General features: G+C 49.1%; 1 protein-coding gene and 1 non-coding gene across 4 annotated transcripts in view; one reads left to right on the forward strand and one right to left on the reverse strand.

Annotated features, from left to right (window-relative positions):
- Nucleotides 1-11,544, reverse strand: part of LOC119180454 (uncharacterized) — a 70,125-nt gene extending 58,581 nt beyond the window's left edge. The window contains exon 1 of one of the 3 annotated variants that reach the window (XM_075889091.1): nucleotides 10,784-11,544. The gene's annotated coding sequence lies outside the window, so the exon portion shown is untranslated. Of the gene's footprint in view, nucleotides 1-10,307; nucleotides 10,729-10,783 lie in introns of those variants that run through there. The other 2 variants (XM_037431635.2, XM_075889090.1) reach the window with 2 other exon arrangements.
- On the forward strand, nucleotides 97-169 carry TRNAS-GCU (transfer RNA serine (anticodon GCU)). The gene has a single exon. It is a non-coding gene; the product is annotated as a tRNA-Ser (tRNA).
- Nucleotides 11,545-12,555: the final 1,011 nt, after the last annotated feature.

Genomic DNA, 12,555 nt, shown 5'->3' on the forward strand with positions numbered 1-12,555 from the left:
GCCGGGTACGACGAGCGCGCTTTACTAACGACCCCCCCTCCATTCAGAAGCCGCTCCAGACGTGGCCTCAGACCTCAGAGAGAGAGAGAGAGCCCCGCCGCGGTGGTCTAGTGGCTAAGGTACTCGGCTGCTGACCCGGAGGTCCCGGGTTCGAATCCCGGCTGCGGCGGCTGCATTTCCGATGGAGGCGGAAATGTTGTAGGCCCGTGTGCTCAGATTTGGGTGCACGTTAAAGAACCCCAGGTGGCGAAAATTTCCGGAGCCCTCCTCTACGGCGTCTCTCATAATCATATCGTGGTTTTGGGACGTTAAACCTCACATATCAATCAATCAATCAATCAATCCGAGAGAGAGAGAGTTCAACGGCGCACGTCGTCGTCCAGCCCGACATAGGAGGCCACATTTTGGAGTAGGTCACTCTGTTAACGGAGTAACAAAGCGGTATAGTTGTACTTACGTTATTAAGGGACATCATAGTATGTTATAGAATGTAACGGCACGTCATGAGCGGGACAGGAAGAGGGCGCGAATTTAGGAAAAAAAAAGGGGGGGGGGGCGGAGGGAGGCTACGGGTGGTTGTCGCTTGTGAGGCGAGACCGAGAACAAATATCCATAATTAGGTTTCTCGAAGTAGCAAATAACAAGCTTAGCAGTATACACAACTGCGAACCTCTTCGATTGATTGATATGTGGGGTTTACCGTCCCGAAACCACCATACTATATGGACGCCGTAGTGGAGGACTCCGGAAATTTCGACCACCTGCAGGCATTCTTTAACGTTCACCCAAATCTGAGCACACGGGCCCACAGCATTTTCGCCTCGATCGGAAATTCAGCCGCCGCAGCCGGGGTTCGATCCCGCGACCCGCGGGTCAGCAGTTGAGTACCTTAGCTTCTAGGCCACCGCGGCGGGGCGTGGGAACATATTTCCGCTAGGCGGCGCCAGTAGGAGCACCGCCATAGAGTTTTTCAACATACCCATAGAGTTTTTCAACATACACTAGAGGGAACTCTGGCGCTACTGTCTATGGGAGCTGCAACACACGGCGCTTCAGCGAGCATGGGAATGATGGGTATAGTACACACATTTGTCCAATTTTCGTACTTGTGGCCTGTTTCTGGCTCCGTGTGTGTTCGTGTGGCTTGAAGCAGTTTTTTCACGAAAACATAAATGAGCAAATGTTCACTGTTTGCGCTTCACAACCTTATTAATTTGTCTTACCATTTCGAATCAAGTCCCCAAGTTCAAAACGGTTCGTTCTTTCTTTCAAAACAAAACCGTAACCAGCAATAAACGAAGCCGCAAGTACGATTCGCCGCCCGCATGTACGAAGACTAGGCAAATGTGTGTACTACCCATCATTCCTATGGTCGCTGAACGATCGCAGCGCCAGAGTGCCCTCTAGTTAATTTTGGGAAACTCTATGCGTCAGCCACCCGGCGCTTGACAGCCCAATTTTTAGCCGCACTGCACCTCACTAACCAGTTTTGTTAGAAAAAAAATATGAACATAACACGTGCTGCCAGGACTTTGGTTGTGGTGCGACGACGATGTTCTTACGAGAGACCACAACAACGACCGTGCCGCAAGTATATGGCGGCTGCTGCGCGGCGCTAGCACCCCTTGCGGGTGACGTCACGTGAATATCTCCCCTATACGGCTACGCAGGGCAAAGTATATGCGACACACAGCGCGCACATATAGACGCGACTATCGGGCCTGATTTCTGGAAGTCGTTGGTCGGAACGTGCCACTACGATAAACCAGGGGGCGGCGCTAGCAGAAGGCAAAAATCCACCACCCTCCCCTATAAATTTTCGCCTGCTCTCGAAAAACAAACATATTCGAAAAAAAATGCATAAGTTCTTCAGACTCCCCCCCCCCCCCCTCCCCAAACACACCGACACGAACTAAACTGGCACCAGTGTTCCCACATTAAAAAAAAATATATTAATGACACAGGCTCTGCGTCAGCCTATAAGAACGGTGATCATACCAAACGTGTATTCCTCAACAAGGCCCGCTTATATCCGTCACCCACAGGAGCAAGAACAAGCTAGCCCACATTCTCGTAAATGTCGCTCTGGCACCAGATCATTGCAAAACGAAGGACGGCGAGTGTTTGACGTATATTAACCATTAGACACCTTCCTCGAAAAAGCCCGCTTCGACCAAAGAGCATTTCAAACAGCACGAAAACAAATGTCCCAGTCTTTTACGTTTAAAGAGAACAGAGGTGAAAGCTTGCGCTCTCACTAGGCACTCAACGAATACATTGGCGTTTTAACAAGACCGTTTGTTGGCCTTGTTGGTACTCGCATATTTAGCCACGAATTAACACGTACACAGAGCAAACAAACATACATACGATATGTGATTGATACTTCGGCGTTGTCTGTCTTTTGCATTTGCCAACCCCCACCCCCACCCTTCTTTCCTGTAGGCGAGCGCAGGTTTTTACGTTGTGGGAGAGTGGGCTAGGCGGGGGATGTTGGCGATTGATCTACGCACCATTGAAGTGATAGTCCGAATCGACTGATAGTATATAGCGACGATTCATTGACAAAACACCTATTATTATTATTATTATTATTATCACCCTTCTATGACGCACTTTACAAGAAGCTTCAACCTGAACTAGCACACTGACGCAGCAACCACATGGGCGCGTGCGTACGACGCATTTTCGGTGTGGCGCCACCTTGCGGCGCGGCGCCTTTATCATGGCTTCCAAGATCCGAGCGCCCATAGCTGCGAATCTCGGGAGACCGTGTTAGCAAGACGCCAGTGCAGTTAACAGCGACCGAAAATGCGCCTATCGCATTGCAGATCCGAAGCAGACGCCACGTGAGGCGACGACTTGACGAGCACTCGAGCCATTATATTAAATTAAAAACGGCGCGTACTTTTTTGCGCGACGATAAATTGGCGCGAGGAATCCGCGGCGGGCGAGGCGCCGGGCTTAATAAGAAAATAAAATAAATAAATGCGTCACTAGACGCGTTTCACATCGGTCAAGGTATACAGCTCACTGTTGTTAAGGTATAGCAAGATGGCCAGGATAAAAAAAAAATGCGGCCCGTATTGGAGTCGGATAATTGGCAATAAATTTCTAGTCGTTGGACGCGTAGTGCTGCGATTCTCGAAGGCGTTGCTCTACCAACCACTTATATGCCAGACAGTTTTTTTCAAGTGTAATTTTCGTCATGGCTATAGCGAAAGGGCTTGAAATAAATAAATAAATAAATAAATAAATAAAGTTTATATAACAAGAGGGCTGGCACCGATGCTCGAGCATTTTATAGAGGAGGCTCGAGTCAGCCTATCACCGGCTAAGAGAAAAAGTAAATAAACATAAAATAATAAAAAGAGGTCTTAGTCGCGAAAGGTGCAGCCTCCACATTTGTCGCTCGAGCTGCTTCAGCGAGTCCGCCGTTGCTGCTGCATGCGTTGTCGAAACGGAGCACGCACACGGTGTATCACACGGAAGTCCCATCGTGGCGACATTTTACGAAGCCCAGGAAGGGGCAGAAAGAATGACTGAGAACCGACGTACAATCGTTCAAGGCGCGAAAAATCCGCACTTTTACAGAGAGAGAAATTATGTCTTCGACCCATCTCAATGTGAACGTGCATCAATAACGTGCGCTGAACCGTTGCAGGAAAAAAAGGCTGCGTTGCAAATCTTACGGAGTAAACGACAGCTATTGCACGATTGCAATCGGTTGCGCGGTGATGTTCTGTCACGAGTACATATCTTCAGCGTTTTCGCTAACAAAATTTTCAGTTGAAGTCAGCGCTCTCTCTGTCCTTGTCTCTTCTACTGTAGTTACGTCGTAACTACTCGTAGTTTCGCGCTGTGCAAATATGCTGACTCTCCAATCACCAACTGGCACAAGCTTCTGTCTTGTAACTTTACAAACACAAGCGTCCAGTATACACGCTTCGCAATGCAACACGAAATATTCCAGTAATAATGCGTGGTATATACAAGCGCCCATTGCCAGCGGGCGTCAGAACATGTTGTCATAATGGCTTCGCGGTTTAAAGCCGGGCACCCACTACACTCACGTTACTGCGTCTATTCCCGTAAGGCCACGTAGTGGGTGCGTAGCAGGCCCGAAAAGATTTCGCGCGCCGAGTGCTTGAGGTACGTACCAGTGCAAAGGTATCGCGTTCAACGTTTAAAGCTTAAGGGTCCCCGAATTTTTTGCCAGTTCAATCGGAAAACTATACCGGCGCCGATTATCTCGAAGCACCAAAACGCGGCCGTTATACAGAACCGTACAATACGGCAACGCTTTTCAGATGATAGCAAAAAAAAAAAAAACTCCCCTACAATGTTACAGATAAATATGTGGGGTTTGACATCCCAAAACCATGATTGATATGTGAGGCTTAACGTCCCAAAACCACTATATGATTATGAGAGACGCCGTAGTGGAGGGCTCCGGAAATTTAGACCACCTGGGGTTCTTTAACGTGCACCCAAATCTGAGCACACGGGCCTACAACATTTCCGCCTCCATCGGAAATGCAGCCGCCACAGCCGGGATTCGAACCCGCGACCTGCGGGTCAGCAGCCGAGTATCTTAGCCACTAGACCACCGCGGCGGGGCCCCAAAACCACCATATGATTATGAGAGATGCCGTAGTGGAGGGCTCCGGAAATTTTGACCACCTGGGGCTCTTTAACGTGCACCCAAATCTGAGTACACGGGCCTACAACGTTTCCGCCTCTACAATGTTACGAAACACCATCATGAAGTTATTGATAAGCTGCCGAGCGCGAATTCGGAGCCGGACTTGAAAGAGCACGCGCAGTGCAGGAAAAGCACTATAGTGCCCCAGTTAGTTCATAACGCTAAATTAACCCATCAACAGACGATCTTTATAGACAGGAGATTAGTTCAACGACTCAGGCACAGCTCCGCAGGATACGATGGACGTTTAATAGATGCAGCCGATGAACGAGCTCGCCAGTGGCAAGGGAGGGCGGATCGAGTACTATATTTTCAAATGACCACGTCGCCATTTTTGTTCACTCGTTCAGGCAGCGTTATCCTAATCCGCCACCTTTGCAGCAACCTTTTTTTTTTTTACGAGCAGCGATGTTCGGCTGCAGGAGCTGAAACATGCACCGTAAAAAACAAAAAAAAAAAAAAACAACAAGACAGTGAGATAGAGGGAGTCGTATGACTCTTTTCTGGTGACTACCGAAATGAGTCACGTATGTACCATAGGCACATGAAGACAGTTATGCATCGTTAAAGCAAGCCAAATGAGTGGCAAGCCAGGAATAAAAAAGAATAAAATTTACTCCTTTTTTTTCCGTACAGTGTACAAACGGCCTTTGACAAGCAGAAAGCTCGTTTAATACCATGTGTGAACGCCCATTGACCCTCAGTAATGACGACGAAGCAGACGAGATGCAACCTTTAACAGTTTTATGCGGCAGATGTATCTATCAGAAAGATGAGTTGAGCTATCCATACTCCGGGACAACTTTCAGTGGCAATGAAGGGAAAACTATACGGAGTTTAAAGTGGACATGCGCCACAGCTGTAGAATATAGTGCCACAAATGCGTACGTGTTTAACGCGTGAAAATAATTAAAAATGAACAAAATTATCTTCTACTGGACGCTGTTTGCAAAGAAACGCTGCACGCAGCGAGGAGATATTATTACGATTTGTGGTTGCTTTCCGAAGAGTCATTTCGCGCATTCGTGCGCGCCTGGAAACGTCGCACGTTTTTACGTGCACCCCACAGTCAAAATGACGTCTTCGTTTTTAAGTGAGCGCGCGTCGCCCTCCAGCTATATCCGACGACTCGCCGAAGGAGCTGGTGTCGCATTTCACTCACGAATGGCAGCGTAAGCACTGACGTATCAAATTGTTATGCAGTGGGATTACTTGAACACGGCCCGTCATTCGAAACACGAGCCGCACCGAACTGCTCCGCGGAAGAGTACAGGAGCAGTAGCTGTGCCCACGTAGATTTCTCTTCATTTCCTCAGAAAGCTGTCCCCGAGTACAGCCACACTATAAAGTTTTGAGCGAAGCTGCACATCTGCTTTTTTTTTTTAGCACCAAAATGTCTCCCAAGATGACTTCACGCTGCGGCGCGACTCGACGGCTTTAGAACGGCCAGGTGACCGAGATAATCTCACGAACAAGCCAACACCACGGAGCGTTAACCGTTCAGGCAGGTGTTTATCAATTATGTAATACAACACTGCAATGTTTCGCAATCGAAACGGCTAATACCGGCTCATAGACGTTATATCGCTAGTAGAAAGGGTTCAGCAGCCACATCGTCCGTTTACTTTATCCCGCACGCCATAAGCCGAACCAGGATATAACGAATTACTGCGTATATCGAACAGTTTTAAAACCCCCCCTCGGATATATTTGATCACCTTATGATTCGCGGTACCATTTCATGTGCGAGAGCACTTATTAATGGCCCTCGACCCCCGTGACCATGATGCCAGTGTCTACTGCACATTAACGCACACAACTAGCACCTGTTAGCACTAGCAAATATTGGCCAGTGCTGGCGTTTACAACACTGTAATGAATCTCAAATTTCATGAATTAGTTAATACTTGCTCTCGCATTCACATTGGCAACAACCTAAGTTGACCCTTCCTTGATTTCACTTTCCTTTTAACCCGGAACTGGCGAGGAAACGGTAGCCTGCACCTGTCGAGCCCGTTTCACGAAATCATCGTTTTTTTTTTTTCTCTCTCTCTCACACTTTTTTTCCCCTCTAGAGCCTAGTGAGGAAGCACGCTATCTCGATTCCAGCGCGAGACGTACTGTACGTTCAGTACCGCTCCGCGCCGTCGACGGCGGCGCCACTGTTTCGTCGCCGAACAAGCCCCATAAAGCAAGAAAGATGCAAAATAGAAACAAAAAAGAAAAATATTTCTCGCCGGAGCAGAGAAGACTAGTCGCGTTTCCAGACAGAGCCGGAGAAGAGGGAGCGGCAGACGGAGAGAGCAAGAGAGAAAAAAAAACACGAAAGAAAGAGAGAAGGAAGCACCGTCGTCGTACGCAAAAAACAAGCACCAAATTATGTGGAGAGAGAGAGAGAGGCTCACTCGAGGAGGTCTCGGCATAAGCAGCGGCGGCGCTGTGCTTCAAGCAAAATGCTACAGCGCCGCGACGGAGAGCGAGACGCGGCGACGGCAGCGACGTAAACAAGCGAAAAAAAAAAAAGTTTAATGGAAACATATAGAGCGACTGAGTAGAGTTATGAAGAGAGAGAGAGAGAGAGAAAGAAGGCGGAATCTCCGACAGAGTGGAACGCGCGAAGCTGTCTGCTGCCGCCGCCGTGAACTTGGCGTGCGCGCGTGTGTGGTTGTGTGTGTGTGTACACAATAAACGACTGCCCGCCGGTCTGAAACAACACGAACGACGTCGTTCGCTTATGCGAAGAAACGAAACAAAGCTGTGAAATGGAAAGACGGGTAAGCTGGAATGCTTGTATGACTGATGCGGCGCCGAAACACGGAAGCCGCAGAACGGAGGGCACGGGACGAGCGCTCTGTAGAAAGCGCTAGGCTAACGAGCGCTCGTCCTGAGCACTCAGTGCGTTCTAACGCTGCATCAGTCATCAAAAAACCTGGAAAGCGAAATTGTGTGTCTGAGATTGCACGAACACTACGTAGCCAAAGCGGCGAGCCGACAGTAATCCACTCTCAAACAACACTAGCAAGACAGTTGCTGTTGGTTAACCAGCACGAGCAGAGACGTAGATAGAAAGTTTTACGAATGGCGGGGGGGGGGGGGGGGGGGGTCGACCACTCTCTATGCATGTTCGAGCATAGATATAAGCTCGAACTCGAATATAACGAATTACTACGTGCGAACGGTTGCCAAATCGCCTTGTACCAAATTACACATACATCTTCAGCGGTCCCCTTCAGATACGGTAAAACTACGTTCGACTACATACACATGCAAGATTTAAAACAATTCGCGAGAGTGTAAACCCGCTCCTGACTACGTCATGACCACGAGCAACAAGGTAGCCAGAATTAGCCATCCCTGCTTATAAACGAGTACGCGCGGAAGCTCAACTCGGATATACTAATTGCACCCAGTTACTGAACTTGCGTTCAAGTTTTACTGCCTTTACAAATGTGCCAGCGAGCCAAGAGACCAAAATATCGACGAACCAGAATGTCGAGCGCTTTTTCAAAAAAAAAAAAAAAACATATCGTAACCCAGCGGTATATATATATAAATCGCGCGTACTCCCCTACAGAGAAGGCATATGCGGCGCGTGTATGAGGTGCAAAAAAAAAAAAAAAAGAAAAAGAAAATGCCGCGGGCGGTTCAACGGGTCAAGGACCAGAGGACGAGTAGGGAGGGGGGGGACTGGCACTACCGGACAGGAGCGCGTAACAAAAGTAAGTGGTGGTTTGCTTTGCTCGTTGAGAAACTCATTACACGGATCAGTTGGCAGCACGCACGCTAGCTGCGAACAAGCATTGAAAGAAGCAACAGCGGGAGAATCGTGATAGGCGCAAGACGATTAATGGAAGTCGCGATAGCGAAGATATGTTATGCCGGTGTTAAATCACACGGATACTTCTGATCGCGGTCATACACAATCGGTATCACAACTATCGCGATCTGGCTCCCAAATCGCGATTTCAGTGTCGCCTGAGCCTAACTCACTTCACAATGGCCCCAACAGCGTTAGAAAGCACACGTGTGGCATTTGTCATAACGGTGTTACGTGCTGTCTTACTATCACGATAGGATTCGGACTGAATGCCTTGATCATAGTGCGAACGTTGCGCAAGCTGCATGAGGGAGCCAATCATGTGGAGAAATTCGTTAACGATCAGGCTTGATCACGATCAGCAGTGTGACATCAATATGGTAAAAGAAAGTAAAAAAAAAAGAAGGGAGGGAGGGATGTCGACCATGTGGCAAGGACGGCGCGGCGTAGTGCGACAGCCAATGTACGGCTGTTTAAATACAGATATCGTCAAAACACGCGCACGCACATCTAACGCACACGAAAAACGAAACTGTCCCGAAGAGTATAATCAAAAGCTACATAAGTGATACAGTGTTGAACTCAATACGACATATTACGTGGCTACCACGCCTCGCCAACCAGTTCAAAAAAGAAAAACAGGAGGGGGGGGGGGGGGGGCAACCTGACAACCAACATACACGAGAAACGGTTATCGGCATGTGCGATGTCCTAGACCTTTCCGAAGAACGCAACCGACAGCAACAATAAAAAGTCGTCTTTTAAATCACTCATCGCTAAGTTCGCGACCCCACACATTACGCTCGTACACACGTGGCATTGCGCATGCACTTAATGAGGACGACGCTGGCTTCACAAAGTGACCCCCGCACGAGCCGTTCGATGTTCAATAATAAAAAAAAAAAAGAAGTAAACAACGCACCAATCAAGACAAACAGCAGTTATTTCGTGCGTGCCGTACGCGACAATAACCATGAACGAAACAACTCGGATGAGCGGGCGTCGGTTTCCGCAATGTCGCTTTCAAACCCTTTCGACGACCATCAAAGAGGGGAAAATTGAAAAAAAAAAGAAAAAAAAAATTAGGCTTCACATTTAGGCCTAACTGTTTTAGGCTTAGTCGTTGCTGCAGTTGTCCGCGCTGGCTCAATGCGAGCACGATGAAACGCAAGAAGCCCGCTCGGCACGTTCGATTACGCCTGATTGTGCTCGGGTGGCGACGTTCCACGCCAGCAGAGCGCAGCGGCCAGCTACCTTTTATCGCAGTTCCGGCAAAAACATCGCGAAAAGACACCCCCCAACAACGCGATAAAGAAGAAAAAAAAAAGCGAGCAGGACACAACCAGTAGCGCTGCGCACAAAGGGGCAAGAAAGACACACAGATACTCGAACAATCGGAAATCGGCATCACATCGTCTCATTACCAAATAGCACCGCCTAGACCTTCGGCAACTTCGAAAAAAAAAAAAAGGCAGTTTTTAAATATCAAACGACGTCGCAACGGCGTCGGGCGACGCGGCATTGGCGGCGACGGCGAGAGAGAGAAGTGTTTAGGGTTGTTATCTTTGTGCGATTGCTGCTTCGCTTTTCCCTCGCCCCCCGCCGTCTGAGCGCTCAATGGCAGCGCGAAAAAGGGCACTAAAAAAAGATCACAGCAAAGCTTGGCGGCGGCATAAACAACAAGAAAGCCAGCCGGCTGGCTGGTTTTTTTTTTCGAGTTTTTTTTTTCTCTCTTTCGCGTTCGCTCTCTCGCGCTTGCCGCTGCCGGTCGGCTGTCTGACCTACTTGGTATTATTCTCGCGTCTTGGAGGAGCAGACTTCCTACATCGGAAACCCGGTGCGCGCTCTTGAAGCTCGCCTCTTCTCTCGGGAACCACTACGATACGAAACGACTCGAACTTGGGGGAGCGGAGGAAAAATGGCCGAGTGCGATAATTAAAAAAATTTTTTTTCTTCTCTCTCTCCGCGTCGCTATGCCCGCGCTCGTGCCGCTTGGGCTCGTGAAACGCAGAGTACTCCCTCACCGGCAAAGTCAACGACACGCGCCGATCTATTTTTTTCTTTCTTTCTTTAATCGCATCGAGGAGGATTGGTCCGTTTCCAAGGGGATACACCGGACTCGTGTCAGAAATAGAGGTAAAAGAAGGAGAGGCCTGATGGACTTGCCTGAGAGGCGCTAAACTCTTCGCACAGGCAAGGGGGGTGGGGGGCGATAACGCGATCAAAAATAGCAAAAAGGTGTGCTGGCTCGTGGGACTCACCTGTTCGAAGATCGAGAGCGTCAATTCGTCGGTGGCGGCCAGCGGCGGTGATGAGCAGGGCTGGGGTCGGTTTCTTTTGAGGCGAGTTGAAAAAAAAATAAAGACAACAAGCGTCTCTTGCTGCTCTCCTGCGACGAGGCACGAGCTCGCGTTGGAACCCCCGCCGTTCACCTCTCGTTTCGGCACCGTTTTTTCACCATGGAGACGGTCGGAGACTTCGCACGCTGACAGATGAGTTGGCGAGCCGAAGCGGTAGGCCTAATCACCTCCGGCCTGCTTTTAATCATTCGTAGCGCTCGAAGAGAAACCACTCGCGATGCACAAAAAAAGCGCCATTCCTGGCCAGGTCCGCAGACGGCATTACCACCACCGGGTCTGTCCGTCGGCAGGCGCTTGAGGAGACGCTCCATGTCGGCAGACGCTGTCACATTTTAATTCCACTCGACGTCCCGCACGATCGTCCCAAAACACGGCTCACGTATATCGAAAATGCCGGGAAAAGCGTCGAAAAGGAAGAATTTTTTTCATCGATGAGGAAGGTGGTGGGAGAGGGAGGGGGGTTTGCAACCACGTTACAATCTCGACGAAGCGCGCGTCGTTCGCCGGGCCCCTCTCGCGGCGCCCGCGGCTCCCTCTAGGCAGGAGCAGCCGCCGCTGCTGCAGCCGCGTCGTCTGCCGGCGAGAAGACGCCGCCGCTGCTGACGCTGGCAGCAAGCGCGCCACCAGTCTTTCGGCGATGCTTCGATGAGCTATCGCACAAACTTTGCGTCGACAACTTGTAGCCCCATCTTTCGCTTAATAAACAAAACACTTTTGTTCCATGACGTTGGTTGGAACTTGATATGTAGTAGTTGTAAGCGTAGATGGCGCAACAATTCGTAATTCTTCTATAGTTTTACTGAATTATGAATTGACAAAATGTTGAAGTCGGTAGCAGAGTTATACAACTGCGTGTTTTTTTAGCACTGCGGCAAATGCGCGCGCGCCAGCTGTGGGCTTGCAGCGCAAGCTCTGGCAAAAGCAGCAAAGACGCCTGGAGATAGATTAACGAGTTGCGCGGCGACCCTTGCTTTTGAGCCACTTCGCTATATGGTGGCTTATAGATGTTCTGTGGATAAGCTCCTTACGCGCTTGATCCTAGAGACTGCAATGTATGGAAGAGGCAACCCACCCTGGGGAGTAGCTCCGGCTTTCGTTCCCCTAATCTTCTGCTCCAATGCAAGACCCAAAGCTCCCTTCCCCCCCCCCCCCACTTTTTTTTTTTTATTCTTCCAGTGTGCGAATAACGCGACCGATTAGAAACTTTGCCTTTTTTTCTCCCTTCCTCCTTCAAAGAGGGTGAGCAGTGGCAGATTAAGGAAACATGTACATCGATTAGGAACTGCTAGCTGTTATACCACTTGTACAATATGGCAAACAGAAAGGAGCGAACTCACAATAACAGCAACTTGGCACATGCACCTCTTAATTACCAAGAGCAATGGCGAAATTAAGCTTACATGACATAATCACATGCCATACTGCAACTCGTAATGAGCAAGCAACTCCAGCTAACGACCAGTGCATCTGGGATATGGCAGCTCACGACATCAAGAGCATGTCGAACAGTTTGGTAAACCAGCTTTCACGCGAGTTTGACACAAAGCGTGCCATCACCTAAAAGAATGCTGCTGCTATTTCAATGTCTGTTACTATTCAATGACAAGCACAAGAAAATTCACCTGGGGTGCTATTCTGGACATTGTCGAATTCCGCTATGTTGTCAGATTCAG

The sequence above is a fragment of the Rhipicephalus microplus genome, chromosome 3, assembly GCF_043290135.1.
Source record: "Rhipicephalus microplus isolate Deutch F79 chromosome 3, USDA_Rmic, whole genome shotgun sequence".
Taxonomy (NCBI): Eukaryota; Metazoa; Arthropoda; class Arachnida; order Ixodida; family Ixodidae; genus Rhipicephalus; species Rhipicephalus microplus.